The sequence below is a fragment of the Eumetopias jubatus genome, unplaced genomic scaffold, assembly GCF_037043125.1.
Source record: "Eumetopias jubatus isolate StellerSeaLion01/CBP00866 unplaced genomic scaffold, mEumJub1_p1.0 scaffold_7, whole genome shotgun sequence".
NCBI classification, from domain to species: domain Eukaryota; kingdom Metazoa; phylum Chordata; class Mammalia; order Carnivora; family Otariidae; genus Eumetopias; species Eumetopias jubatus.
The window spans coordinates 109,813,008-109,839,952 of NW_028274813.1; the positions used below are offsets into that span (position 1 = coordinate 109,813,008).

The window sequence follows — 26,945 nt, forward strand, 5'->3', positions numbered from 1 at the left end:
CTCCCTCCGCAATCTTGCCCCCTGAGCAGAGGACAGGGGGCCCTTGTCCTACTGCTGAAATTTGCCCCGATGTCAGCCTCTCATTTACCAGGGCACGTCAGCTTCGTAGGGAAACACCAGCTTAAACAGGCTACTTTTACTGCAGGACTTCTCTGAGCCCTTGATAATATGCCCACATCACAAAGTGTTCATTTCTTCCACACATAAAGAGCCCCTACAATCAATAATAAGACTAGCAATCCAGTTCTAAATGGGCAAAAGTTTATTTTTTTTGTATCCTAAAAGCTCATATATCCTATGACCCAGCAGTACCCTCCCTGGGTGTGCATTCTAGTCTGGAAATTTTTGCCCCCGTGCACCAGGAGATAGGTACCAGAATGTTCCCAGCAACGCTGTAATAACAAAAATTGGGGGGTGACCCACAAAGCCATCAACAGGAGACAGGATAGATTGTGGTCTATTCATACAATAAGATACCTTAGAGCAGTGAAAATTAATAAACTACAGCTATTCAAAAACAATGCTAGGACTTCCAAAATGTTGAGTAAAATAATGTCAGTTACAGAAATGTATATATAGTTCAATACCATTCCTGTAAAGCCCCAAAATGTACGTAGCAATGTAATTTTTAAGGAGATAAAGTCCCCCCTACTCTATATACACACACAAGCACATGCACACACATGCACATATGTATGTATGTATATACAAACAAAATTCAGAAATGTGGTTACTCGCGGTGGGGAAAAGCAATACAGGTATTGTATTCAAAGATACAGCTAGTGGTCTGTTTCTTAGGCTGGGTAGTGGGTACATGGATGTTCTTTTATTTTTATGCCTTATGCAAATATATATATATACACACACATAAACATAGAGATGTAAATATATATATATCTTTTTGTATATTTGACACATTCTGTGTTAACAATTTTAAATCAAGAAAAATGGACAAAAGATATAGTCGGTTCACAGAAACTAAGATGTAAATGACTCTTAAATGTCTGAAAAGAAGCCTCAACCTCACCACTTAAAATGTGAAAGTAAAAAAAAAAAAAAAAAAAACCCACTGCGATGCCGTTTTCCACCTGTCGCTCGGGCCAAGTTCACAGATGTGCTAATGCCCTGTGTGCTCAGGGATGAAGGGAAACGGACACCCTCCTGACCCGCTGTTGGGAGAGAAACGGGCACAGCTTCCCCGAGAGGCAATTTGGCAATGTGGGTCGAAACCACAAATGCATATCCCCTTTTAACCCCAGGCCTTTAGCCTTCCAGTTGAACTCCCAGGGTTACAAAATGACTTGTGTGCAAGGATCTCCGATGCCAGATTGATTTCAGTAGCAGGAGATTAGAAACATCCTCGATGCCCATGAATGGGATTCTAGTTAAGTACATTCTGGAATAGCAACAGGAGGAAGAGATGCAGCTAGTCCAATGCATGAGTGTACTGATAAGGAAGGCTCTCCGGGATACACCGGTGTGTAGAAAAGGGCCAGGTGATACGGTGTGCTCCTATCATGTGAAAATATGGGCATGTGGGTAATACGTACGCCATACACCCAACCGCACCAATGCTTGTCCCATGCCGTGAATCTCTCTTGAAGGCTTCACAAGGAAGCACTGTTTGCCTCTGACAGAGAGACCCAGGTCATAGGCCAGAGACGGAAAGAGACCTACGTTCCACTGCATGGATGTTACACCCTGAATCCAACCCATCCGATCCCTTCCGCCTCACCTGTGTTCCAGCCTCAAGCAGCAACCAGCTCTACCCATGGGGGGCATCCCTGTTGATGTTGTCACCCCAGGACCACACCCAGGGCCCATGAGTGCCCAGCCCACACGGGGAGGAGAGGTGACTTCGGTGGAGCAAATCTTCAATCACTTGGAGACAGCACCTGAGGGACAATGTCTTCCCGCTTTGTCCCCTGCCATACAGTTTAAAAGGCCTCGCAGGGGACCGTCCCTTGGGATCCAGCAATCAACTGTACTTAGCTGCAGGCAGCTCAGTAACGCCCCCTTATCTAGGCTCTTCTCAGCTGCCTAGGAATGTACTTCCCAAAAAAGCAAGAGCACGGAAGCCCTCTGCCCCAGGCTCTTTTTTTCTGGGGGTTTGGGCAAAAACAAGCCCTTTTTGTACTTTAGGGCTCTGTCCCATGTGATGTACCTAATAATATATGTATCGTATAACAACATAATGCTGATGCTATAAATGCTAATACGCACTTTGAATCTCCAAGAGGGTGCGAGTCTAGTCTAGGGTACATATACATATATATACTCTCTCCTCGGATGTGCCTCTGGACCCTTCTTTCCGGAACACCTGCTGACCTCCTGGCCTTCCGTGGGACACGGTGGGTAAACCACCACCCGCCCCCGTGCTGCTCTGCGTCCCAGTTCTGCCGTCTGGAGTCCCCCTGGACAAGCCTCTCCTCTACCCCCGACAACCCCCTTGCACACGGAAGGCCTCGTGCACGTCCCTTATCCTCCCCCTTTCCCTGTTAAAGATCTTCCGCTCTTTCAATGAGGTCTTTGATAGGCTTCCCCCAGCCCCTCCACCAGCTCGGCCATTCTCCCCTCAATAGTCTTCAAACCTCGACATGCTTTTTCATCTGTGACACCGAGAAAAAAAGCAAATGTCAGAGAGTGGCCAGCGAGGACGGCCGAAAGTGAGGCTGCCCCTCCCCAGGCTCTGGGCATGCTGCCTCTGCCCAGCGGCCCTGTCAGAGGCCAGGAACGCCCCTGTTTAGCAGTTGCATCTCCCTGCAGGCTTCTATTGATCTCGTGGTCAACACCGCCGCCGTTCCAGATCTTTCACGCAAGACCGGCTGCGAGCCAGCCTCCCACATCCTGTACTTAGGCCATCGATTTTTCTGAACCTGAAATGCAAGCCGTAACATTCATCCGTTATACTCTCTCCTGCTATAATCTAGACTCACCCATGGCCTGTGCTCGCCAGGACCATGTGAATCCCAACACGGTCCACACAAGCACAAGGGAGGTGGCAAACTTAGCTCCTGGGCTGGCTTTGCCACCAACCGACATGTGGCTTCAACCAACTCTGTCTTTTCTGAGGGAGAGAGAGACAAGAGGTGACTCGGAAGCACGTGGAATGTCATTCTCCCTCCCAGCTGTGTGACAGGCCCGCTTCCTGTGTCTACATCCACTTAGCTGTGGGTGCACACACGTTGGTAAGTTCAGGGCCTAGGAGAGACCACCAGTGACCTCCCTCTAGGTGGAAATGGAACCATCCATCAGCCCACTGGGGTCGGGTTTGTTCAATGAGTTATGAAACCACAAGCTGATTTAATATCCAGGCTGTATTTGGGTCCATCTTCTGTATATTCTTCTGCCTTTTCCCCTGTTTGCTCCTCCGTGGGAAAACCCCTCGTGCAGCTTCTAGCCTGAAGTGTAAGCAAGGACTGTGTTTCTTTTTCTTAGATTTCAACCTTATGACTCTGGTCTGTTTCCTACCTCTTGGCCTTCTTTTAATTGCTGATAACCATGTGACTCCACGGCTCTGTGACAACCGTGTTTGGCCGGTGACCACTGCGGGTATGTGGGATGGTTCCCAGGGGCCCCCATGGGCCCACCTTGGGGAAAACCCCACATTAAATCCCTTTGATCATGGAACAAAGAGAGACACGATTGAACTTGTTTGTCTTATTCTAGAACTGGGTTTCATTTCCACTCACCGGGTTTCTAAATCCTAGCCCCCTTTCAAAGACCATTCTGAGCACCTCAGGAAACTCTTCTTCCAAGGACGCATGGAACACAGACCCAGGAGTGATAATTTTTTTAAATAGATATGTATCCCCCAATATATTTATCTAATAGGTAAATAAATAACACTAATACGAGTAAAGAAAAAAGATAAAATCGCTAGTCCTATGCTTTGACAGGGATGAAATCCTCCCACGGGTCATTGGAAAGATTGAACACAACAACCTGTCTGGTCTCTCCTAGCACATCACAGGCATTTAATCCCACGCTCTTTCTTTTGCATGCCAGGGATGTTGGTTCTAATCATTCTGAGCTGGAGGTGGGGTCTTTAAAATATGCCAATTAATCCTCTTTTTACGCTGAGTCCCAGGCAGGGGGCAAAGGAGACAGGGCGAGGGGCAGGCCCACCGGTTAGCTCATCGTTCTGCCAGGAGACTTTGCACGTGTGTAAGATGATAATATGGTAATAACAGCCAACATGCATCGGGTGCTCGCTGCGTTCCACCCCTGAGTTCTCACAATCTTGCGAGGTTGGTTGTTTTGTAATAATGATGAAAAATCCCTTTTCCAAATTTCAGATGGGGAAACAGGGACACAGAGACATTATGTGAGGTACGTAAGGTCCCACGGCCAGAAGGGGCAGAGCGGGACTTTACAGTCAGGAGGCTCGCCTTGAGGCTGTACTTAGTTCAACACACACACGCACACGCACACGCACACGCACACGCACACACATGCACATACACGTCACCTCCTTCACAGCCGCCGAGGCTGCAAACCCTCCAGGACCGAAAGGACCAGAGCAGTAACTAGGGAAGAGTACTGTCCCCTGCTTCTGCTCTTGCACCCTGCGAGTCACCCTCCACACAGCTGCTGCCGCTGCCCTTGTCAACTACGCGGGGGTCCATGCCGCTCCTCTGCCCCCAAGGAGGGCCACGTGGGAATGAGAGCCACGCGTGCTTCCTCCTGTCCCACATGAGGACCTGGCCGGTCTCTCTTAGTGCCTGGTCACTCCTGTCCAGCCACACAGGCCTCCTTGCTAGGCCTGCACTGCCCAAGGTCATTGGCTACTCAGAGCCCACACACCTGCCGTCCCTTCTGCCTGGGATGCTCCTCCCCTGAGTTGCCTCCAGGCCTCCTCCCAGGGCGTCCGATATTTCCTGTCCCTCTCCCCCCCCCCCCCGCGTCCTTCCCCAGCCCCTGCTCTATCTCTCATCACACCCGTACTTACCAACACCTATTTGTTCCTCCTTATGGGGCGTCTCCTCCCCAGAAGGTGGAAGGCCCTGAGCACGTGGCTGCCTGCCGCAAGCACCCAATGACCCACGTCTGTGCCAAGACTACCTGGTGAAACAGCCCGGCTCTTCCAGAGGCTCAGGCCGGGGCTCAGGCGGTGACGCCCTGCTGGGGGAGCGTGTCCGAGTGGCCAGGAGTCAGCTGGCCTTGTGTAGCCAGGCTGCTGCGTCCTCCTCCACGTGGGGGAGGGGGGGTCCTGGGGAGCCCGGTTTCTAGCCGTGCAGGGGGGCGGGTCAGCCCGAGGACCCCATCGTCAGGGTATAAAGGGCTCCAGAGAACAGAACTAAGGTTCAACTGAGGTCAGGGTCCGGGATGGGGCAGTACCACGTGTGGGGCTAACCAGACCCCGAGCAGCGCCACTTCCAAGGTTCCCTTCCTCGGGGCTCAGTGTGGGTGGCCAGGGCTAAACGCATAGACTCCAGGGGGCTGGCTGGAACCCCTTGCTGGCCACGTGACCTTGGCTAACCGCCTTCCCCTTGCTGCACGGGCTTCCTCCTCTGCAATCTGGAGCACTAATAGCCATCTCCGCTGGTGGCTTTCCCCATGCAGTTGGAGGAGACCCTGGCTGTGAAGCTGGCTGGCTCTGGCAGTCTAGAATCTACTGTCCCCTCCCCCCTTCCTCCCCTCCCTTCCCCTCAGTCGCTCAAGCTCCAGTTTGGAAGCTTCCAAGTTGGTACATTTATCCACGAGGCTAGAGAAACACCCTCGCCCCCAGATTTACAGATGCTTTAGTCGGGGGCTTCTGGACTCAGTGCCCGACAGACTTGCACACTTTGTGCACACACACACACACACACACACACACACACACACACACACACAGAACAGTGCATTGCAGGGCCGGGGGATGCAAACTCAGCAGGTTTTTGTTTAACTGAGGTTCACATAACCTAAAATTAACCATTCCGGTGGCATATGGTGCGTTCACGACGTTGTGCACCCACCACCTCCGCCTAGTTTCCAGGACATTGTCATCAGCCCCAAAGGACACCCCCTACCCACCAGGCAGCCACCCTCAACCCCTCTCTCCTCGGGCCCTGGCAACCACTCACCTGCTTTCTGCCCCTGGCTTTGCCTCTTCTGGACCTCTCATTTAGATGGAAGCTGGCAACACTTGAGGTTTTGTGACAGGCTTCTCTCACTTAGCACGTTTTCGAGGTTCAGCCATGTTGTGGCGTGTATACACGTCGTTCCTTTTCGTGGATAACTAATATTCTCCAGCAGCACTTCTTCATCCAGATGGAAGGCAGGGGCTCAGTCCACCTTTGAACAGGTGGAGGCAGAAACATGTGAAAGGAATTCAAAGAGGGAAGAGAGAGGAAGAAAGGAAGGAAGAGGGAGGGAGGAAGGAAGGATGAATCCAAGTGGCAGGGCTCAAGCAGATGCGGCTCCCAAGCCAGGACAGGGAGAGCAGGGTTTGGTGACCCCTGAGGATGAGCAAGGGGTGGACAGCAGAAGCGGGATGGTGGGCTGTGCTCAAGCCTCAGTAATCACACACTTTGTCCTGTGCTTCTCAGGCCCCCCACTTTCCTCACACACGTCCCTTCCCCTGCACCAGGCCTGTGAAGACAATGGAAATCCCCTGGTCCTCTGACTCTGCCCCAACTTCAGAGAGGCCTTCCTCCTTCCCTCTGCCACGGGAGGCTAGGTGCTGCGTGGCCTGGCTGCTGGAGCCACTGGCCTGGGCGGGTCCCCTCTGCCGGGATCCCAGAGAGGCTGGACCCCCACTACTCAGTGGAGCGGGCCAGGGCCGTGGCCCCACACTCGGAATTCAGGAGCCAGGCCAGGCCAAATGGGCCTCCAACACTTGGACAAGGAGGTGGGGGTAGAAATGCAGCCTCCTTCACGGCAGGACCGGGTTCCCTGGGAGGGTTGCATTCAGCACAGACCCTTGTTGGCCCTGGAGCTGAGAGTGCCACTTCTCTGCACCTGGGGCTTAGCTAATGTCAAGCCAGGGAGCCAGACCAAACAAAATATTGACTCATGTTAGCCTTGAAGCCTTTTGATGTCCCCAGATTTGCTTTAGTCTAATGGTTTGGGGAATTACAGATTCCCTTCCGCTGCAAGCTGGTTGGAGAAGCGTCCTGCATTCCCCTCCCTGTTCTGATTTGAGCACAGGTTTGGTAAGTCGCTCACAAGAGAAATTCCTCTTGGGGTTTGGTTCAACAATTAACAAAGATATGCAGTTAGTTCTGGTCTTGGGTTGAGGCTTTGGTTCAGAGAGAGGACAAAGCTGGCTGTTGACAGAACAGAGGAGGACACAGACAGCACGGCCCACTTGGTGCCACCCCCCGGGGCCCCCGCCGCGGGTTCGGGCCCAGCCTGTGCTGCATTTAGAACAGGAGCCCCGGCCCTCGAACCCCAGCGAGTCTCCGGAGGGCAACACTGTTTGATTGATTTTGAAACTGTGACAGTAAAACGGTTAATAAAAACCCGATAGATTTGTACAGAGGTGCTTTCCACACCGCGCGGCCCCTGCTTAAATGAGTGCTATTCATCATGGCCAGGACCAGATGCCCAGTGCGCCCTGCACAAAGGAGGGGGTTGTGTAACCACGGCCGGATTCCTGCAGGGACCCCCGACTTCCCCTGTCTGCCCTCGCCTCCAGTGAAGACGGAAATGTCTGCCTCTGGTGACCCAGCTTCCCCTTTCTTTTGGACAGTGGTTCTCAAAGTGGGGTCCCCAAACCAGCCACAGCATCACCACCTGAGAAAACTGGAGAAATGCAAATTCTTGAGCTGCACCCCTAGTTGCTGATCCCCCAACTCTGGGGGGCAGGGCCCAGCTCTTGGGTTAGCCAGACCCAGTCCGAGAACCCCTGCTCTGCAAAGCACCCTCCACACTCCCTGTCTTCAGCACCCCAGGCTTTCAAACATTATATTTGCTGTCAAATGGTATCTGACAGATGCAGATAACACTCAGGCTGAAAGTCTCATCCCATGTGGACAGGGGTTTACGTTTGAACAGAGGATAAAATATGGAATCTCCAACATTGGAGATTTATGTGTCAGTGGAGAAGGGGGGGTGGACCTTTGTGGGGATGGGAGGGGTGAAGAAGCACTCTCTGCCCCAAATCATCCTGCTGGTTCACAGAATTGGGATGTGAGAGGTAGAAAAGCATAAACGTGAGGAGTATGTGTTCTGGAACCAGAAACATGGGCTTAGGTCCCAACTTGGCCTTCTGCTGGCGGTGTGACCCTGGCCAAGTCATCTCATCTCTCTATATTTTTTAGTTCCCTGATCTGAAAATGAGGATAATAATAAGACGAGCTCCTAGGGTTGTCCCGGGGATTACATCACTTCATGCACAAAGTAGTTCCCAGCACCAGGCCCTGGCCCTCTAGCAGCGACCACCAGGGGCGCTCTCGAGCGCTCAGCCGCTCACTCCCTTTGGCCCAGGGCTCCCCACTGCTCAGAAGGCGGGCGTTGCTGTCCCCCCACCTCCGTGCTCCTGTCCTGTGAGAAGCAGAAAGCCCGAGGCTTGGGCTTGAGGACGGTGATGTTCTCCATCACCACCACTGTCGCCGAAGGAGCTCTCCGATGCTGGCGGCGGGGGGGGGGGGGGGGGGGGCAGGGGGAGGGGAGAAACAGGAAACCAGATGGAGACAAAGAAACGGGGGGAGGACTGGAGGAAGAGAGACACACAGGGACCAGGAGAGAGGGAAGAGGGGACAGAACAAGGACTTGAGGAGCAGGCCACTCCAGGGAAGATGTGCCCTTGAGGCTTTCACATGTCCCTCTGCAGCCCGTTAACTAGCCAAGCTGTTCTCTCGCAGGGCTGAGAAAGATGAAGAGGAACCCCTTCCTCCCCACTCTGGAAACCAGTCAGCAGCGGCACCAACCTCAGGGCCTGGCCTGGGGGCTGGGGAGGGCTGCCTGACCTGCTGCCACACGGTAGAACTTGAGGCCTGTGGGTCCCCGGTGAGGAAGCTGTGCCTGGTGCGGCGAGCCAAGGCCGCTCTCCAGTCGGGAGCGTGGCTCATCCAGACGGCAGAAAGTGGACCTCTGAGCTGCATTCTTTCAGCTCCTGCCCGACCCTGGGGGGGCGCTAAGTCCCCCCTGTCTGCCTCACCCCGGCTTTGCCCAGCTGCTGGGAGCAGAGAAGGAGCCTGGCCTGCCCGCTGCCCAGCTGGCTGCCCCTCTGGGCACTGGAGGGCCTGCAGATGGGGGTTCCTGATGCCCCCACCAGTGGCTCCAAGAGGGTCCGTGAGTGTCATACTTCAGCTGCACTTCGAGTTTTGCCTGCAGTTTGTGGAGCTCCTTTGAACAACAGCAGGTGGTGGGGTACATGCCCAGGGGGTGGGGGATGCGAGCAATCAGGCCTGGCTGGCGCACACGCTCACCGCTAAGCTCTCTGGAGCAGGCTGCCTCCGCCCCGAGGAAGAGACCCTTTCTCTAATTTACTAAAGGCACCTGATGGGGTGGCAAGACCCTAGGTTCCAGGGGGGCCCACAGCCACCATGGGTGATGCGGTGCTGATCTCCTGGAGAGAGCCCAGCCCCAGCGCTCCAAGACCCCCACCACTCAGAACGCTACAAAATACCTCCCTACTCCAGACCAAGGGCATACACTGGCTGAATCCGACTCCCCGAACGAAGTGTTTTCGTCAGCCCCTTCAGGTGCTCTCTGTTTCATTTCATTTGAGTGCCTTCAGATGGGAATGTACCCTCTGGTAGGTCACAGTCCCCACCTCTCCCTCCCGTCCTGCCCACCTGGCCCTGTGGGACCTGGAGTCTGGCTCATGTTCTTGCAGGAATCGGACGGCCTCAGGTGGGCCCACTAGCCTTTGGGAAATTTGTGAGGGACAGAAGCATTTCGTCACCCCAAGCGAGAGTCCACTCAGGCTGGCGACTCCTTGCTGAGCACTGTGGTCCCAGCCTAGGCCGCCTCCGTGCCCCTGAGGCCTCTGGGGGGAAGGGGTCTTCTCAGAGAATAGAGGAAGGGGTGGGGTGGGGTGGGGCGGGGTAGAGGTGCAGGGAGAAGCCAGGGAGGCCTAATTAGCTCTTCACTGGGGAATGAAAGTGGCTGGACGCCAGCAGAAATTTCAGGCGGGAGTCCAGGACATTAAGATTTCTGGAATCCCCCCCCCACCTCGCTCTTTCCTTTGTTTCTCCGTTCCCTCTGGCCATTTCCCTATGGAGATCTGTGATACGGGCCCTCAAAACACAAAGGCCTGTGTGTTTATCTTCCCAGATCTGAGCTGAAGCAAGGAACCTGTGCTCGGTATTGCACAGCAGGGAGGAGGTGGCTTTAGTTGAGAAAGAAAGCAGATTAAAGCCCCAGAAAGAATAAAGGGATCAGTATGGAGGCCATTGGAGATGGAGGGGAGGCACGGCGGGCAGGGGGCAGAGGGTCCCCCTGCCCTGGGATGGAAGGATCCCTTCAGACACTGGTGACACAGGCCGCCCCAGCCCAGGCCTTCGCTCACACAGGGCCCATCAAAGTCCAGGGTCAGGTGACCCTGACGAGGGCCTCGCGCTATGCTGATCCAGGCCTGGCTGGTGAGCTGAGGGGCAAGATGGATGAGATGGTCGATTTCTGGTCCCTTCCAGGCTCACCTCTGCTTCTCCAAACTAGTGCCCCAGCCAGGCCCACGGCTCCCTAGTATTTACCAGATGGTTCTCACTGTTACCTGGATGCACATGTTTCTATTTGAGTTGTGCTTTTATTTTTGGTGTGCGTTGGAAAACGACGAGAAGGGAGACATCAAACCGTGGTTGAATGGATTTATTGCCTAGGGAGGGGGCTAAGTGAAAAACACGAGCTGATTTAAGGAAGTATATGATGTAAATTACAGTACAGGTGGTATGTAGATAAAGCTCGCTATTATGGCGGAATGTGAAAGGCTAATGTTTGGGGACCCGTGTGTGACCCTGGCAAGTATGGGGCCCCCAACTGGACTGGGGTTCTTCTAACTCCAGTGTACTGCATATATATAATGCAGGCGCAGCCCCAGAGACGTGGAACGGGCTGGCGTTCAGTGCACACGTGGAGGTGACCACGGGCCCAGCGGAGGAGCGGCTCAGGGGCCCTGCGTCTGGGGATTCCGTCCTCACCTCCCCTCCAGCAGCCTTCATCCACCCTTTGAGGGGTGCATCTGGGGAATCTCCTTTCCTGGAGCGTCCCCACCATCCTGCTCCCCAAAAACCCAAGTGGAAAGCAGTTGAATGATTCCTTCCTTCCTGGGAGGCCCTGTCACCAGCTGTGGGACCTCAGAGGCTCACTCTCCTCCTCCACCCAATGGGGGTCCCATTGTCATTTTGTGCTGAGTTGGGAATGACAGGAAGCAGGAGATGATGCCATGGGAAGTCCATGGATACGTGGCGAGGCTCTGACCTCTCCCTTCCCGCCGCCTGCAGGTCAGCCTCACCCTCCCCACCCCGCCACCCAGAGCTCCTGCCACCAGCCAGAGAGCGGGACAGATGGAGGAGGAGACAGTCCCTGCAGTCTTCCAGCAAGCTCAGCGCTGGGAAGGTAGACGGCCCACAATGCTGCTGCCGGCTTCGTCAGGGAAATTACTTTAGCCCTGCATCATTTTTTATGTGCCTGTTCAATAAAATAATTATTGATGGCCTCATCCATTTAAGTCACAATCAAAATAGCAGCCAAGATGGGGCGGCCCTGTATTATATCACCAGAGCAAGGACTATTTTCTATCAATTCGCAAATACATTCACATTTAGGTGAAAAATTATACCACCCAGGGTCAAATATATCAGAGGCTGGGAGCCGGGAAGGAGGGGGCCCAGGTCTGAGGGTTTCTTCATGATTCATCAGTGTGTGGGACAGCCTGCGGGTGGGCAGCAGAGGAGGGCACAGAAGTGAGGCCCGTGCCCAGTGGATGTGAGAGGTGCTGGCCCCATCCAGGCGCCAGGGACCAAGGGCACCAGCTTCTCCAAGGAAAGAAAGACAAATACGTGGGAGTTAGGAGACAGAACCACAATTCCCTAGGTGTGAACAGCCATGTTAACAGGTGTCCAGCAATTATTAGCATCCAAGATGGGTCAGCAGATGGGGGGAGAGCAGAAAGATGGAGCCTGAGACAGAGAGAGCAGGAAGACGGGAGGGAGGGAGAAAGGAACCATCACCAGGTGTTGCTGCATGCCAGGCACTGTGCTGGGTGCTTGGCATCACCGAATCCTCCAATAACCCATGGGGTGGCGTAATATCTCCACGGCCGAGGTGAGGACAGGAGGCTCAGAGAGTGGAATTCACTCCTCCAAAATGCACAGCTTCTAGAGGACAGAACTTGACTTTCACATCAGATTTGCCTGAACCTGAGGTGTCTTCTGGAATGGCCTCATTCAATAACTTATTGGTATGTGTTTTAGGGAGGTGTGGAATGGGGATTGATTTTTTGAAAGTGAGAATGCAAATTAATTGAGAAGAAAGAAAGGAGATACACCCCTGTGGGTCTTGGAGGTGATGTGGACCTGGCTGGGCCCCAGTGGTCTGGGGACAGCCCCCATGTAGCTCCAGGGTTTTCCTCAGAGCCCTATCCTCTTGAGGCTGGCTCCAGCAAATGTGGCTTCTGGTCGGGTTTCCCCAGAACCCCCACCCCCGACCTCCGACCCCCAGCCTCTTCCTCCCCCGCCCCGCCACTTCTCCCGTACACACCCAGAGGAAGCCTGTTCCTAGTGTTCATTTACTGCCTAGTATGCACGGGCTCACTTCCCCGGGGGTCTGCACTTTAAACCTGCATTCTAATTATGGCTTAAAAGGCTGTGACCCTGGAGATGAAATTTCAGGGGCTGACCAAAAGCATTTTAGGGTATGGGGATGTCTCTCCTGTCCCCCTAATATCATACCACGTAGGACATTGTCTTCTCCTGTCTGTTCAGCACCAGCCCTGAGCCTGTGTCTTCAATAAATACACATGATTTCAGGATCCTGTGTTGGAGGCACAGGATAGGAAACATTTGCGGGGGGGGACTCTTAAATCTGCCTCCCCAGGATTTGACGCTTCTTTTGCCTCCTTTGATTAAGACGACATCTCTTTATTTTCATGATCTCACCTGTCAAACCATTTTACTTACAGTGCTTGTTTTGGAAAATTCTGGCCAGGTGAACAAACTCAATTCCTCCCCTGGCCCTCAGCACCCACCTCCCCTATTCAGGGGACTATCAGCAGCCTTAATCGCAGCCACCGGGCCATTTTGGAAGACAGTCTGACCCTTCCATAGAATATTAGCCATAGAGTCACCATATAAGCCAGCAATTCTACTCCTAGGCATACGCTCAAGAAAAATGACAACAGAACACTTGTCCATAAGTGTTCAGAGTAGGATTAAATCTTAATAGTCAAAAAGTAGAAATACCCCAAATTTCCATAAATTGATGAAAGGAAACACAATATGGTATATCCAAACCCTGGAATTCTACTCAGCAGTAAGAGGTCAAGTGCTTATACGTGGATAAACATGAAAACATGATGCTAAGTCAAAGACGTCAGTCACAAAAGACCACATATTGTATGTTTCCATGTGTAAAAATGTCCAGAATAAGCAAACGCATACAGACAGAAGAAGGTAGATTTGTCGTGGCCTTGGGCTGGGGACCTGGGGAGGAATGGGGAGTGACTGCTAATGGGGATGAGGTTTCTTTTGGGGGTGATAAAAATGTTCCACAATTGATATTGGCGATGGTTTTGCCCAACTCAGTGATGATTCTAGGACCACTGAATTGTACTCTTAAAATGGGTCAATTGGATGACATGTGAATTATATCTCACTGAGGCTGTTAAAAACAATCAAGACAATGCACATTGCTTGGCCCCCCAGGCCTCTGACACCTTGCTTGCCCCAGGTGACGGCAGCCTTTTTACCTGTCCTTTCGTCAGGTACACAGACCTGTCACCTGGTTTCCCATCCTTCAATCAGCCACCTTCTCTTAGGTGCACCTGCTTCTGCCCACCCCAGCCTGGGCTCCCCACCCAGTGTGCCCTTTTTCTCTGATTCACGTTGCTGGTCTCACCAGCCACCTGGGCTAGAGCCTCCTCCAGCTGGGGCCAGACCGGCGGGGGGGGGGGGGCGCTGCTGTCCCGGGGCTCTGAAAGCTGAGAGCCCCCACCGGGAGACCTCCTCTGCGTGGGACCAGGGCCGCTCGCACCGGCCAGCTCACCCCTTCCTGGCCATGCTAATGTCATGGTGTACTAGTCTCGAGTGCAGCGGCTGGGTTCGAATCTTGGCTCTGCCATTTATCAGCTGTTACAGGCTAAACTGTGCTCCCCAAATTCATATGTTAAAGCCCTAACCCCCAATACCTCGGAATGTGACTGTATATGGAGGTGGCAATTTGAGAGGTGATAAAGTAAGGCGAGTTCCTAAGGGTGGGCCCTAATCCGATAGCACGGGCATCCTTCTAAGAGATTAGGACACACACCCAGAAGGAAGGCCAGGTGAAGACACAGGGAGTTCGATAGCTGTCTACAGCCATAGAGGGAAGCCTCTGTAGAAACAGCCCTGCCTACACCTTCAGCTCAGACCCCTGGCCTGCAGAGCTGTAAGAAAATTAATTTCTGTTGTTTAAGCCACCTGGTCTGTGCTACTTTGTTATGGCAACCCAAGCCAACTAATACACTAGCTATGTGACCTTGGGCGAGGCTGTGCACTTTTCCATGCCTCAGTTTCCTTATCTGTCAAAGGAGGATACTACCGGCACCTACTTCCTAGGATCTCTGTGAAGATTAAATGAACTATACATGTGAGGGCCTAGATGGTACCTAGCACATAGTAGGTGCCATGTGTGTTCCTATTATTAATATTAATATTATTTTTATTCTACATCAGGGACACCACTCAATAAAGATTTCCAGGCTCGACAATGTCAATTGAAGATCAGAGCTTTACTTTAACACTTACCCCTTTAGATTCACAAAAGCATGCCAAGAGGGGCGACTGGGTGGCTCAGTCGGTTAAACCTGCAACTCTTGGTTTCAGCTCAGGTCATGGTCTCAGGGTCGTGAGATCAAGACAAGCCCGGCGTTGGGCCCCACGCTCAGCATGGGGTCTGCTTGGGATTCTCTCTCTCCCTCTCCCTCTGCCCCCCCCCCGTTCTCTTTCTCTCTCTCTCTCTCTCAAATAAAAAAATAAAATCTTTTTTTTTAAAAAAAAGTATGCCAAGAAATGTGGCACAAAGGTATTAGGATATTTTCACTGCCTTATTTGACAGAAGAGAAGCTGGAAGTAATTTCTCATCAATTCACTAGTCAAATAACAGTATGCAACATCATACAATGGGCCACGATGCAGCCATTAACAAAAGGAGGTAGCTCTGAAGGTCAGGTCGTGAATATATAGGGATAAGCAAACATACAGAAACGCAGGGACATATAAGAACTGCATTGCTAAGCACAATGGGTACTCTGTGACCCCCTTAATGTAAGTAAATAAATATAGTATGTTATGCACACACAGAAACGTCAATGCTGTTACGTATATTTTTTTTTTTCCTGGAAAAAAATCTGTTGACAGAGCTTATATAGGAGAGAAACTGGAGTACCAGCAAGGAGACTCTAACATTTTATTTTATACCTTTCTGAAATCAATATTTTACTTAAAAAAAAATTTAACAGGGATTATCTGGGTAATGAATTATGGATCATTTTGGGTTTTTTTCCTTTGTTTTTTCTTGTTAAAATAACAACAACAAAAGCCCTTAAAGAGATGTCCTTGTAAAACCACCCCCCACTCCAGACGCACTGCACTATCCAAGCCCTGGGCTCATGGATTGGCCCATCACTGTTCCCTACCATGAAAAGGTCAAAGGCCTGGATTCCAGCCCAATTCTGCCCCAGCCAGGGGTGTCCTGGAGAAATCCTTAACCAGCCTCAGCCTCAGCCTCCCCATCTGTAAAATGGAACACCTGCCGCTGCCCCACTACATTGCAGGTCATCCGAGTCATGGTGAGAACTCAGCTTGTATTCCATGTCTTGTATTCCTCCCGTGGGGCCCGTTCTAGAGCCTTCAAGATGCCAAGTAAAACTGCAGGGTCCAGGAAACTCCAGAAAGGAAGCCGTTCTGGGCTCCTTCTGCTTGTGTGACTGTCACATCACTTACATCCAGTCTCTGGGTCATCTGAGCCGTTCAGTGAGCTATGGACTCAGGGGACATGAGCTGAGACAGAGATCCTGGCTCCGGGGGGCTCCCAGACTGGTGCACAGAACAAGTCCAGGACAGAGTGGAGCTCTATAAGGATGCAGAGAAAGAGGGAGAGGTTCCTCCCAGAGGATCGGGAAAGGCTCTCAGAAGTGGAGAAAGAGGGCAGGGTCTATGCCTAGATAGGTGTGGGGGAGGGTATCCCGGGTGGAGAAAACTACAGGAGAAGGAGCCCAAGTTGGCAGGAAGATCGAGAAGGACCTAATTCCAGGTTCTTGGGGGACTGGGGCAGGAATCTGTCCAACAGCAGCACCCTGCCCAGCCAGGATTCCAGAACCCCCAGGCGCTACCCACCTTCAAGTCCCAGCATACTCCAGGCACTTGATCCCTGTTCGTTGCTCTGTCCCCTTGCATCCTCGGCTGGGACTGTGGGCCGAGAGGATCTCCTCAGCCCTCTGTCTCCTGATATTCAGGGATGGCAGCACCTTCCCCCGAGGGGCCTGTCATTCACCCAAAGGCCACCAGACCCCTCACAATTGCATCCTTTTAGGGAAAGCATGTTTGGGAGTTTGTTCAAAGTCTCAGCCCACATGGACCAAAGGCTGGTGTCCTTGAGCCTTATCTGCTGCGTGAGATGCTGGTCACAGGGAGCCAGGAGTGGCCTCTCCCTGGCAGGCACCACCTCAAAACCATAGGCTCAGGAAGGGAAGAGCTGCACGGTGTCACGTGGCTGGTCAGTGGATGAACCAGGGCAGGACCTCAGTCCCTGTGCTCCTAACCCGGGACTTCCCTCCACCATCACTCCCGGGGAAGGATCCCGAAAGACAGCTGTCACTTGCCCTCCACTCCCTAACCCTGCACCGTTAGCACCACCATCTTACAGATGACAGGCGACAGCCCCCTGCAGAAAGTAAAGCCACAGGACTGGAACAGGGCCTGACAGGCATCATTGCTGTGGGCAGATACAAATTCCAGAGTCACCACCCAGAGGGGAGAGCCCCATCCATCCACCCATCCATCCACCCATCCATCTGCCCATCCACCCATCCATCCACCCATCCACCCATCCATCCATCCACCCATCCACCCATCCACCCATCCATCTACCCATCCACCCATCCATCCACCCATCCACCCATCCATCCATCCACCCATCCACCCATCCATCTATCCATCTACCCACCCACCCATCCATCCATCCATCCAACCATCCATCCATCTATCCATCCAACCATCCATCCACTCATCCAACCATCCATCCATCCATCCATCCATCCATCCATCCATCCATCCATCCATCTATCCATCCATCCACTCATCCATCCACCCACCCACCCACCCACCCATCCATCCACCCACCCACCCACCCAGCCAGCCAGCCAGCCAGCCAGCCAGCCACTCATCCATCCATCCATCCATCCATCCATCCATCCATCCATCCACTCATCCATCCATCCACTCATCCACCCATCCACCCATCCACCCATCCATCTACCCATCCACCCATCCACCCGTCCACCCATCCATCCATCCACCCATCCACCCATCCACCCATCCATCTACCCATCCATCCATCCATCCATCCATCTATCCATCCAGCCACTCATCCATCCACCCACCCACCCATCCATCCACCCACCCACCCACCCACCCAGCCAGCCAGCCAGCCAGCCAGCCATCCATTCACCCATCCACTCATCCATCCATCCACTCATCCATCCATCCATCCATCCACCCATCCATCTATCCATCTACCCACCCACCCACCCATCCATCCATCCATCTATCCATCCATCCATCCATCCATCCATCCATCCATCCATCCATCCACTCATCCATCCATCCACCCACCCACCCACCCATCCATCCAGCCAGCCATCCAGCCATCCACTCATCCAGCCATCCATTCACCCATCCATCCATCTATCCACTCATCCATCCATCCATCCATCCATCCATCCATCCAGCTATCCATCCACCCATCCATCCATCCACTCATCCATCCACCCATCCATCCATCCACCCGCACATCCATCCATCCATCCATCCATCCATCTATCCATCTGGGAGGGCCTGACCCTCACTGCATTCAGAGGGCACACTAGGTAAATCAACAGCTCCCTGAGTCAGGAGATCCAGAGAGGGCAGCCGTAGCGGAGTGTGAATGTGGTGATTGAAGTAATACCTGCTTACCCGGCATCCTCGTGTGGACCAGAGCCTGTGCAAAACACTGCTGGAGTGGTACAATGAGGCTGCTTGCAGCTGCCTGGGGTGAGGTCTCTGAGCCTTTCACTGGCGGGGTGCAGTCAAGGTGCAGTGCACTGTGGGGGCACTCCTCAAACCACCGGGGGTTAATGATGGGGACAGGGCGTGAGTGGGGGGAGCACCTGCTCAGGGATAACCCCCCGCAAATGGACCTGGCAGCACCTGCCTGCCCACCAGCAGGGCAAATACCAGGCCCTGGCCTTCTGGGCCCTTCGTGCTGCCCCAGGGCACCTTTGTAGCCTGCAGCTGTGGTGGCAGGAGAGGGGCTAGGGCCCTGGGAGTGCATTGAGGGCGTCCCCTGCTGGTGGTGGGACTCCCTCCGCGAGCATGTGTGTGACACCCAACACACGCATGCACAGACACAGTCACTCGGGAAATAGTCACTAAGCACTTTGTACCAGAGCTTCTTCTAGGTGTTGGGAATGTAGTAGTGAGGGGCAAAAAAAAAAAAAAAAAAAGGCGACCCTCGTGGAACTTAAATTCTTGGCAGAAGGGGTGGCGATTAGAAAGGAGACTATCTGGTCATTTCTTCATCCACTATTTACATCCAGCCCCACAGGCCACCGATTTCCTGCCCCCCTTCTTTCTGCCCACAACCCACTGCAGACCCTTGGGAATCTAGAAGGCCCTCAGGAATGGTCCTGCCCTGCCCTCTCTCCTCCTGCCCCTGAAATTAGCTTTGCCTTTAACTCTTGTCTTCCCTCGCTTCACCCCTGCCCTGCTCTCTGCACGCCACCTCCCATCTCCTCAACGTCTCTCTCCAGAACTCTCTCTCCCACAGGGCACTGGGAAATAGGAGCTAGCCAGCCTCAGGGCTCATGCCAGCCTGGGGAGCTCAGGGAGGATCTCTGCCTGCTGCAGCCCCGCTGACAGGATGGGCTCTGAGGGCTGGCCCACCTCCGAAGTCAGCTTGTGTCCCCTGGGCCCTCCTGGGCCCCGAATTGTAACAGTCACCATTTAGTGAGCGCTTCATCCAGGCCAAGCTCGGGCTCAGCCCTTGTAAGTCTCAGCTCGTTTAAGCCTCCCGACAACCAGACAACTCCGGGGTGGGGGCAGGAACCTTCCCTGGAACTTCATTAGGGGCCTTCCCAAGGTCACAGAACAGAAGAGTAGCAAGGCCAAGGCTGGCTCTGCCTAACCCCCAGGCTCATGTTGCTGCTCTGTCCCCCTGCTCTCTCCGGACACTTTCTCTGGGGGAGCTTCTTTTGTCCTCTAGTGGTGGCCGATGAAACCCAGCACGTGTCATCGGGGTGTCTCCGTTTCATATAGCGAATGTCCTTCTGGACCTAGATTACGTATCTGCACTGGTGGGATTTCAGGCGGATGGGGGCGAGGCAGAGAGTTTTCATTTGGGAAATGGGCTGTCCCAGAGGTCCCACCACACCCCCTCCAGCAGCTCTGTGCCCATAAAACCGGCCCTTCCCTGCCAAGTTAAGCAATCAGACACCTCTGTTCCCCCCGTTCGCTATTTACCCAGCTTGGCTTCAGGGCAAATGTTCCAGACCTATTAATTATCACAGGATAATTAGGGATGGGGAAATCCAGGCACAGATAAAATCAGCGCCTCCCCCCACCTACCCTCACACTCCCCCTGGTCTCCCTGAAATCCTGGGATACGCTGTGTCTCCCCATCATCCCCACCCCGCGGCTCCCACCAGAATGAGCCAGGCCAGTGCCAAAGTGCCCAGAGGAGAGCTGAGCCATGCTCAGGCCTGCCCTGGCTGCTCGAGTCATGTTGAAATTCCCGTAGAAAGCCTCCTTCCACCCGTCCCACAGATCTGGGGCACCTTAAGGAGCCACGTCCTGGCTCCTCACCCCCAAAATTCACACCGCTGCTCTCCCTTCCCACCTCCCCACTGAGATGGCAGAAAACACTCAATAGGCTAAGGGTCCTTAACCAGACATCCATGCTCCTAAGAATGGACCAGTTCGTTTCAGGACCCCGAAGACTGTGGGCAACATTTTTCATACATGTTTGTAACTGCATTTCTCTGAGAAGATGCTAAGGCTTCTGGAAGATCCTCAAAGAGCCCTAGGACCCCCAAAGGGGTAAGAATCTCTGGACAAAGGTGTCCCTGCACCAGCCACTGTAGCGGAACTGTCTGCCGCCCCCACACCCCCAGCGCTGCTACTTGCCATGTCACCTCAATTTCCCTCTCTGAAAAATGGGATCACAATGATCTCTACCACATGGAGTTGTCATGAGGATTAAAATAAAAGAGGTACACCATGCTAAGTACTAAACCCTATTCCTGGCCCGTAGTCAGTACTCAGTACCTGTCGACTACTATTTCTCATCCCCACTGAGGAAAGGAAGCAAGCTCAGAGAGGCTGGCTGAGCGTAGCACAGCCCAGCTGGGACCCCTCCCTGGAGCTGAGGCTAGGCGGAAGTCTGAGAAAGCCACTAGGCCAGCAGTGGCCAGAAGATGGTGTGGCAGGGGTGGGTTGTCAGGTCGAGGCGGGCCCGGAGAACAGAGATGCCTGCTGAGGGGTTGGGACACTGGAGGAAGAGCTCAGGCCTTGCTTGGCGTTTGAGCTCACGAGTTCCACTCTGGCCCCAGCCACGGGCTAGGCAAGCTCCCTGCCCCCTCGGATCTCCTGTTTCTTGTCTCTAAGATGAAGTGGGCTCAGAACCACAAGTGGGGCCTTTTAGCCCACATGAAGGGAACAGAGAGGTGAGGCCCAAAAGTCTCAGGCTCCGTCCAGGAACTTGAAACGTGTTGCCGTGGGGATGCTGGAAACAGCGGGGCCCACAGAGTCCCGGAAGCCGGAGGCCGCCTCTCCGGGAGGCATCAAGCACCAGCACTAGGACTTCGGTGGAATCCCAGACTCAGTGACCCTGTGAAGCCTCCTGAGTGGACTGGGGGCCAGCCGGGCACTGCTGGGATCCAAAGGGCCAGCCTCAAATAAGGCTGAGGGATGCAGTGCCTTGGTTTCCTCCTTGGATCACTGCAGCTGGGCCCCTCCCATTGGAACTTGAACATCACTGGAGAGACGCTAGGGTCACAGCCAAAAGGAAGAAGTGCTATCAGGGATCCAGGTTCAAGTGACAGTCCACCACCTCTTCCGTAAGGAAAGACCAGCACAGAGTCTCTCCCTGGGTGTCCTGTGACACCCTGCAGGGGAGCCCAGCTTCCCTTCTGGAAACACACCTCAGAGCTGTGCAGAAGCCCTTCAGAAGGCCTCCCCCACCCAACCCCCAGGGAGCCCAAACACCACTTAATCACACAACCAGGCCCACCATGGTGGGCAGCCAGGGCCTGTGGAACTCACCACCCAGCTGCACACATCTGGCAGGCAGCCATGGCAACCCGGAGTCACTGCAGAGAGCACTGGAAAAGCTGGTCCTGCCTCTCTGCGGTGGCAGTGTGGCTCAAGGCCTGTGCTGCCTCCTGTGCAGAGCACAAGAGCCAAGCAGAGGCTCAGACTCCTCCAGAGGTCACTGGTAAGGCAGGCAGCTTCGGGGAGGGAAGGAGATGGGGAGGGAGTAGAGGGGGAGGAAAGAGGGAGGAAGGGGGAGGGAGGTGGAGAGAGAGGAGGGAGGGAGGGAGGAAAGGAGGAAGATAAGGGGGGAAGGAAGGAGGGGGAGGGAGGGGAAGAGGGAGAGGGGAGGAGGGGGGAGGAGGGAGGAGGAGGCGGGCGGGGGGGGGGAGGGGGGAGGGGGGAAGAGGCCCTTTAAGCCTCCCCATCCCTCCCTCTTCCACGCAAAATATTCTTTCTCCAGAAAATAATTAATAATAATCCCCCCTTCACCCTTCTCCTTTCTGAACAAGAGCTTTGTAACACTAGATGGCTGATCCGAAAATAACTATTTTGCCCTTAGACAGAGTCGTTTTTTAACAGGAGAAGCTGAGATATTTTGAAAGCCATCCCCGAGGCGAGGAGGTTATGCATAAGGCCCTAATTGTCAGAGCTCCCCAAGGGGCAGCGCTGTGTTCCCGGGGAAGGCGGCGGAAAGCTGGGCTGTCAGCGCCCCGGGGCCTGGGGGAGCCTACCTCCCCGCGCTCGGCCCGCCAGGCCAGCTCCCCGCCCGGCGCGGAGGAGATAAAACACGGGAACACAGACGATCTTACATAACCGAAGCGGGACTGAACATTTTCAGCAAATTACCTCTGTTATGAGCTCTGCCATAAAATCGCCTCACAAGTGAATTTAGTTTTTCTTCCCTCCGTGCCCAATCAATTAGCACATGAGTAATACCAAGCCCATTAGGACAAACCGATGCCGGGGGAGTTATGTCATCCGCTATAGAAATGATTGCTTAATATACCAGTTGGCTCCGAGGAGCTCTTAGCCACACACAATCTTGCCATAATCAATAGCAACAGTCAAACGAAGCTGTTTCCAACCAGAACACTGCTGGGCGGCACGGGGGGCCGGGCCCCGTGCAGGTCGCAGAGCTGAGTGGGCCCCGAGACCAGTGTGACCCCCGCCCCTCCGCCCCATTCAAAGCCACCAGGAGCAGCCCAGTGGTGACTAAGAGAAATGGAAACTCACAGAAAGACAGGAAGGGCACCGGGGCTTGGGGCTTCGGGGCTGCACTGGGATTTGCATCCAAGAGGGAAAGGGAAGGGGTCTAGATTTCTCTCCTCCTCCGCATTTCCTAGCAACCGCAGAATAGGCTTTCCCAGGGAACAGCTAGAGGCTCCCGTAAGACTCAAACCCTTATGGAATTGAGCATGTGGGGTGAGAACGTGTGTGTGCACGCGTGCACGTTGGCACGCACGGGCATAAGCAAGGACAAGGACCTACACCCATGTGCATGTATTTACATGTATGCATGCATATGCCAGGGGGGAGCGTGCAGCTAGGCGCATGTGTGTGCGTGTGTGTGCACACTGGCAAATATGCATGTGCACCTGAGTGCCTATCTGAATGCAGCAGTGTCATGTGCTCGATGCAGCAATCCCACACAAGAGATGGCCTGCCACATCAGTTTGTCCTGTTACAACCCTGGGCAGCTGAGGGACCCAAAGGGAAAAGCTGAGAGCATGCCCCACTCCAGAGCTGTGGTGCTAATCCACCTGGGAGGCACCTGGAAGGGCAAGTCCCCTGATCTCCCTGGGCCTGGGTTGCCTTACCTGTACCATAGGATGTCAGTATGCCCCCAGAGGGCTGCGATGCGACTTAAAGCACAGAAAGTATGGAGCGTGTCCACCGAAGCAGGGCTGTTGTTATGAACCCCGAGCTCCTGGCATCTGCTTGGGTGCTGAGAGCCAGATCTCCAGCCCCTCCCTGCTCCAGGTGAGGCCTTGGGAGCCACTCGCTCCATTTCCCTCCCAGCTTTTCAGAGAAGATTTGCCATATCCCTGAGAACTGGCAAATCCCTAGGGGAGTGAGAGTCTGCAGCCTCAGCCCCAGGCCTTTCTCCCCTGGACGGCCCCTCTCCCCCTGACGAGTCATGGTGGCTCCCTGGTAACAGAGTCCCTGGGCCCACGGTCAGGTGTACTGCTTTCTGCCAACGAGAAACTCCAGGGCCTGGGACTAGAGGAGGGGGCTCCAGTCTGCACAGGGTCCAGCATCTCAGACCCATAAATTCTCTGGTGCAACCCTTTCCTCCTTTACACATAAGGAAGTGGAGGTTTCCGAGGTCAGCCAGCCAGTTAGAGTGGGGGGTGGGGGTTTGCCCCAGGCCCAGAGATGTGGGTCTAACGTGGGATTTCGTTCCCATGACAATGGGTGTGGGGAAACAAAGCAAGCTGGGAGGGAAAACGGACCTGGGGCTCTGAGGAGGGGCTAATTAACACCTGGTGTTGGGGAGGAGCAGGGAAATGGGTGCAGAATTGCTCAGCCATCTGAAAGGCTGCATTTTTGGAAGCACGCTGACTAGCTTCTTCTCCTCCCGGGCCTTAGTTTATCCATACATAAAATGGAAGAATGGACCCCTAACCCCCCTCAATAGTTTCAAAACTTACCGTTGCACCATGTTACATGCCCCGCACACATCAAACACAGCAATCCACACAAGTGCAGTACCCTGGCTCGCTCACCACCCCCCGTGAACCCCCAGGTTCCAGGAGTGCTGACCACAGGGAACTCTGCGAGACGTGAGCGTGCCCGGGGCTCCAAGTTGCTGCGTCTTGGGAACTCGCTCACACAGTGGCAGACCATGAAGGCAGATATGGTCTCTGCCTCTTTCACCCGGCTCCGGAGGGCCGAGAAGCACACGGAGGGGTGGCAGCATGAGGCAGCGTGGGGCCAGAGGCCAGCCAACTGCAGCATCAGGGGCTCCTCTGTACACAGGGCCCAAGGGCTGGATCATAAGAACTATCGCTCCGTTCAAAGGCCTGCGAGGTAATGGACGAGCAGTGATCCAGAAAAGCAGACCACGCCCTCTGCTTAGATGTGAAGGCTTTTTGTAAAAAGAAGGAGGGGATGCCTGTCACAGGCCTGAGAGCTTGAGCCCGGGCCCTGCCGCCGAGGGGACAGCAAGCAAGCACGCTTGCCTGCATTCGAGGGGTGCTATCTGATGTCAGGCATTGGCGCGCTGCCCCCTCACCTGGTGCTTAGATTTGCAAAAGCCCAGAGTCTTACAGGAAGGGTTACTTTGCCATGATTTTAAGAATAGCAGAAAATGGGCTCCTTGGCTCTCCTGAAGGGCCTGGCTACTCTCTGATTTTCACAGGTAATGGGGCAGGAAATTGCCCATGGCAAATGAGCAGGACCTGTTACCTGTGGGTGGAAATGGGTAATGAGAACTTAAATCCAGGCGCATCACTGGATCACATTAGGGAGCCAGCTTGCAAAAATGATTAGGGAGGTTTTAATATCCACTGATCGGATGGATACCTATCTCCTGCAGCGACCTCAGACTCATTAACCTAGCGGTCCCTGTTCTGGCAATCAATCCCTCGTGCTGGAGTGGCCTCCATCCCGGACCTCTCACGGGGCCTCCCAGGACCCAGAGATTCGAAATAATTAAAATCCGATGTGGCGTGGTGCAACCAGCTCCCCTTAAGTGAAGCTCAGATAACCTATGAGACCTTGCCCCAGCAAACAGCTCTCACCTTCCTGCCTCTCATGGGAAACTGAGTGCAGGGGCAAAGCCGCTGGAACAGGATTCCACTTCTTTCTGTCTCCCTGGAGGCAAGGTGCTGCCATGGGGCCACTGGCCCGGGGGAAGGAGCACCAGAGCCCAGAGACCTTGTGACCAGGTCCCGCCCCCTCCCAGACCCTGCCCTCGGGGACGAGAAAAACCCTCCCGGCCCAGCTCATTTCTGGTCCTCTGTCATTTGACTGCCCATGGAACTTGCCTAGGGTCCCAGAGTCAGTTCCTCACATTTCCCCACCCAAAATTCACCCTTCTCCTCCCCAGCCACCATCTTTCTTTCTGTACTCAATTTGGTACTTTCTTTCCCCTTACAACTCTTCAGCAAACCCATCATCTGGCCTTTGAAAAATGGGTCATCCATGCCTGCACCTGGGTCTGTGCCTGGATTATATCAGCCTCCTCCTCTCGGACTTCCCACCTCAAGCCCCTTTGTTCCAGGAAATCTGCCCTTGGATGCAGCGCTCAACACACTGTCCTTCTGTCTAAAATCAGCAGGGGCTCTGTGGAACATGCTGCTCTCCATAGTCGCCCAAAGTGGCCTTGGGTCCCTCCGTCCCTCTGGACATGCACCTGAGTCCCAGTGGCCACTCCTCCTTCCCCACCAGCCTACTCACCTCCAGGTGTGCTCTCTCTCTCTGCCTCTCTCTCTGTCACCTGGCCGCCTGGCTGCCCGGCTCTCTATCATTCCCCAGCTTCCTGTGTCCCGCCCCAACCTGTCTTGGCATCTTCCTCGGGAAGCTGGACCTCCCAGCTCCATCTTCTGTTGCTCCTCCCCAACACCTGGGGGCTCCTGCAGCACTGACTGTGTGTCCCTGGAAGCTTCTTTCAAACTCCTACCTGCTGGGGGGTCATTGCTGATCTTGCTTTAATTCCTCCGTCTGAACACTTCATTTCTGCTGATGGATGAGATCTTGGAGAATCCTGTCACCCATCACCCCGGCAGAGCCTAGAGTGGGTCTCGTTCAGGGCAAATACGCAGCTAATGTTACTTTTTGTTTAATGACTTCAGGATACGCCCTCAAGGAGTATTCCACTAAATTTGTAGTCACAGAATTTAGAGCTCAAAGGGACCCAGGAGCCCCCTGTCCAGATGAGGAGCTGAGCCCTGCCCTTCCCCCACTGCCCCGGGGGGGTTAGAGTGTAAGATGAGAAGCAACATTCAGGTTTTTTCTGGACCTCAAAAAATAAAAATAAAAAAGCATCAGCTGGGTATCGGGAGAGGTGGGTTTCGATCGAGGCTTTACCACTTCATTGCTCAAGTGACTTTGGGCAAGTCATTTGACCTCTCTGGGCTTCAGTGAGGAAGCTGGGCAAAATGTAGTCCAAAGTGTGCATTTTTGTAGTATATGTAAATATACATATTCATACGCATGCCCACACATGCACAGACACACACACACACACACAAAGCTCATTTGTTTTGCCCGTAGAGCTTTTGTAGAGTCATTGGCTCCAGGCTGAGTAATGGTAGAAGAATGTCATCTGCAAGCCCTCCTGAGTCCAAGCTACTCAGAAGT

The 26,945-nt window shown here is 53.9% G+C and overlaps 3 long non-coding RNA genes across 3 annotated transcripts; 1 reads left to right on the forward strand and 2 right to left on the reverse strand.

Moving 5' to 3' along the window:
• Nucleotides 1–239: 239 nt before the first annotated feature.
• On the reverse strand, nt 240–8,550 carry LOC148163958 (uncharacterized). Its single transcript, XR_015768578.1, has 2 exons — nt 6,069–8,550; nt 240–2,876 (listed from the first exon to the last, which is right to left on the reverse strand). It is a non-coding gene; the product is annotated as an uncharacterized LOC148163958 (long non-coding RNA).
• A 66-nt stretch (nt 8,551–8,616) lies between these two features.
• On the forward strand, nt 8,617–11,593 carry LOC114206520 (uncharacterized). The gene is made up of 2 exons (XR_003608664.2): nt 8,617–9,635; nt 10,961–11,593. It is a non-coding gene; the product is annotated as an uncharacterized LOC114206520 (long non-coding RNA).
• Nucleotides 11,594–15,112: 3,519 nt separating this feature from the next.
• On the reverse strand, nt 15,113–21,832 carry LOC114206519 (uncharacterized). Its single transcript, XR_015768579.1, has 3 exons — nt 18,306–21,832; nt 16,467–17,064; nt 15,113–16,202 (listed from the first exon to the last, which is right to left on the reverse strand). It is a non-coding gene; the product is annotated as an uncharacterized LOC114206519 (long non-coding RNA).
• Nucleotides 21,833–26,945: the final 5,113 nt, after the last annotated feature.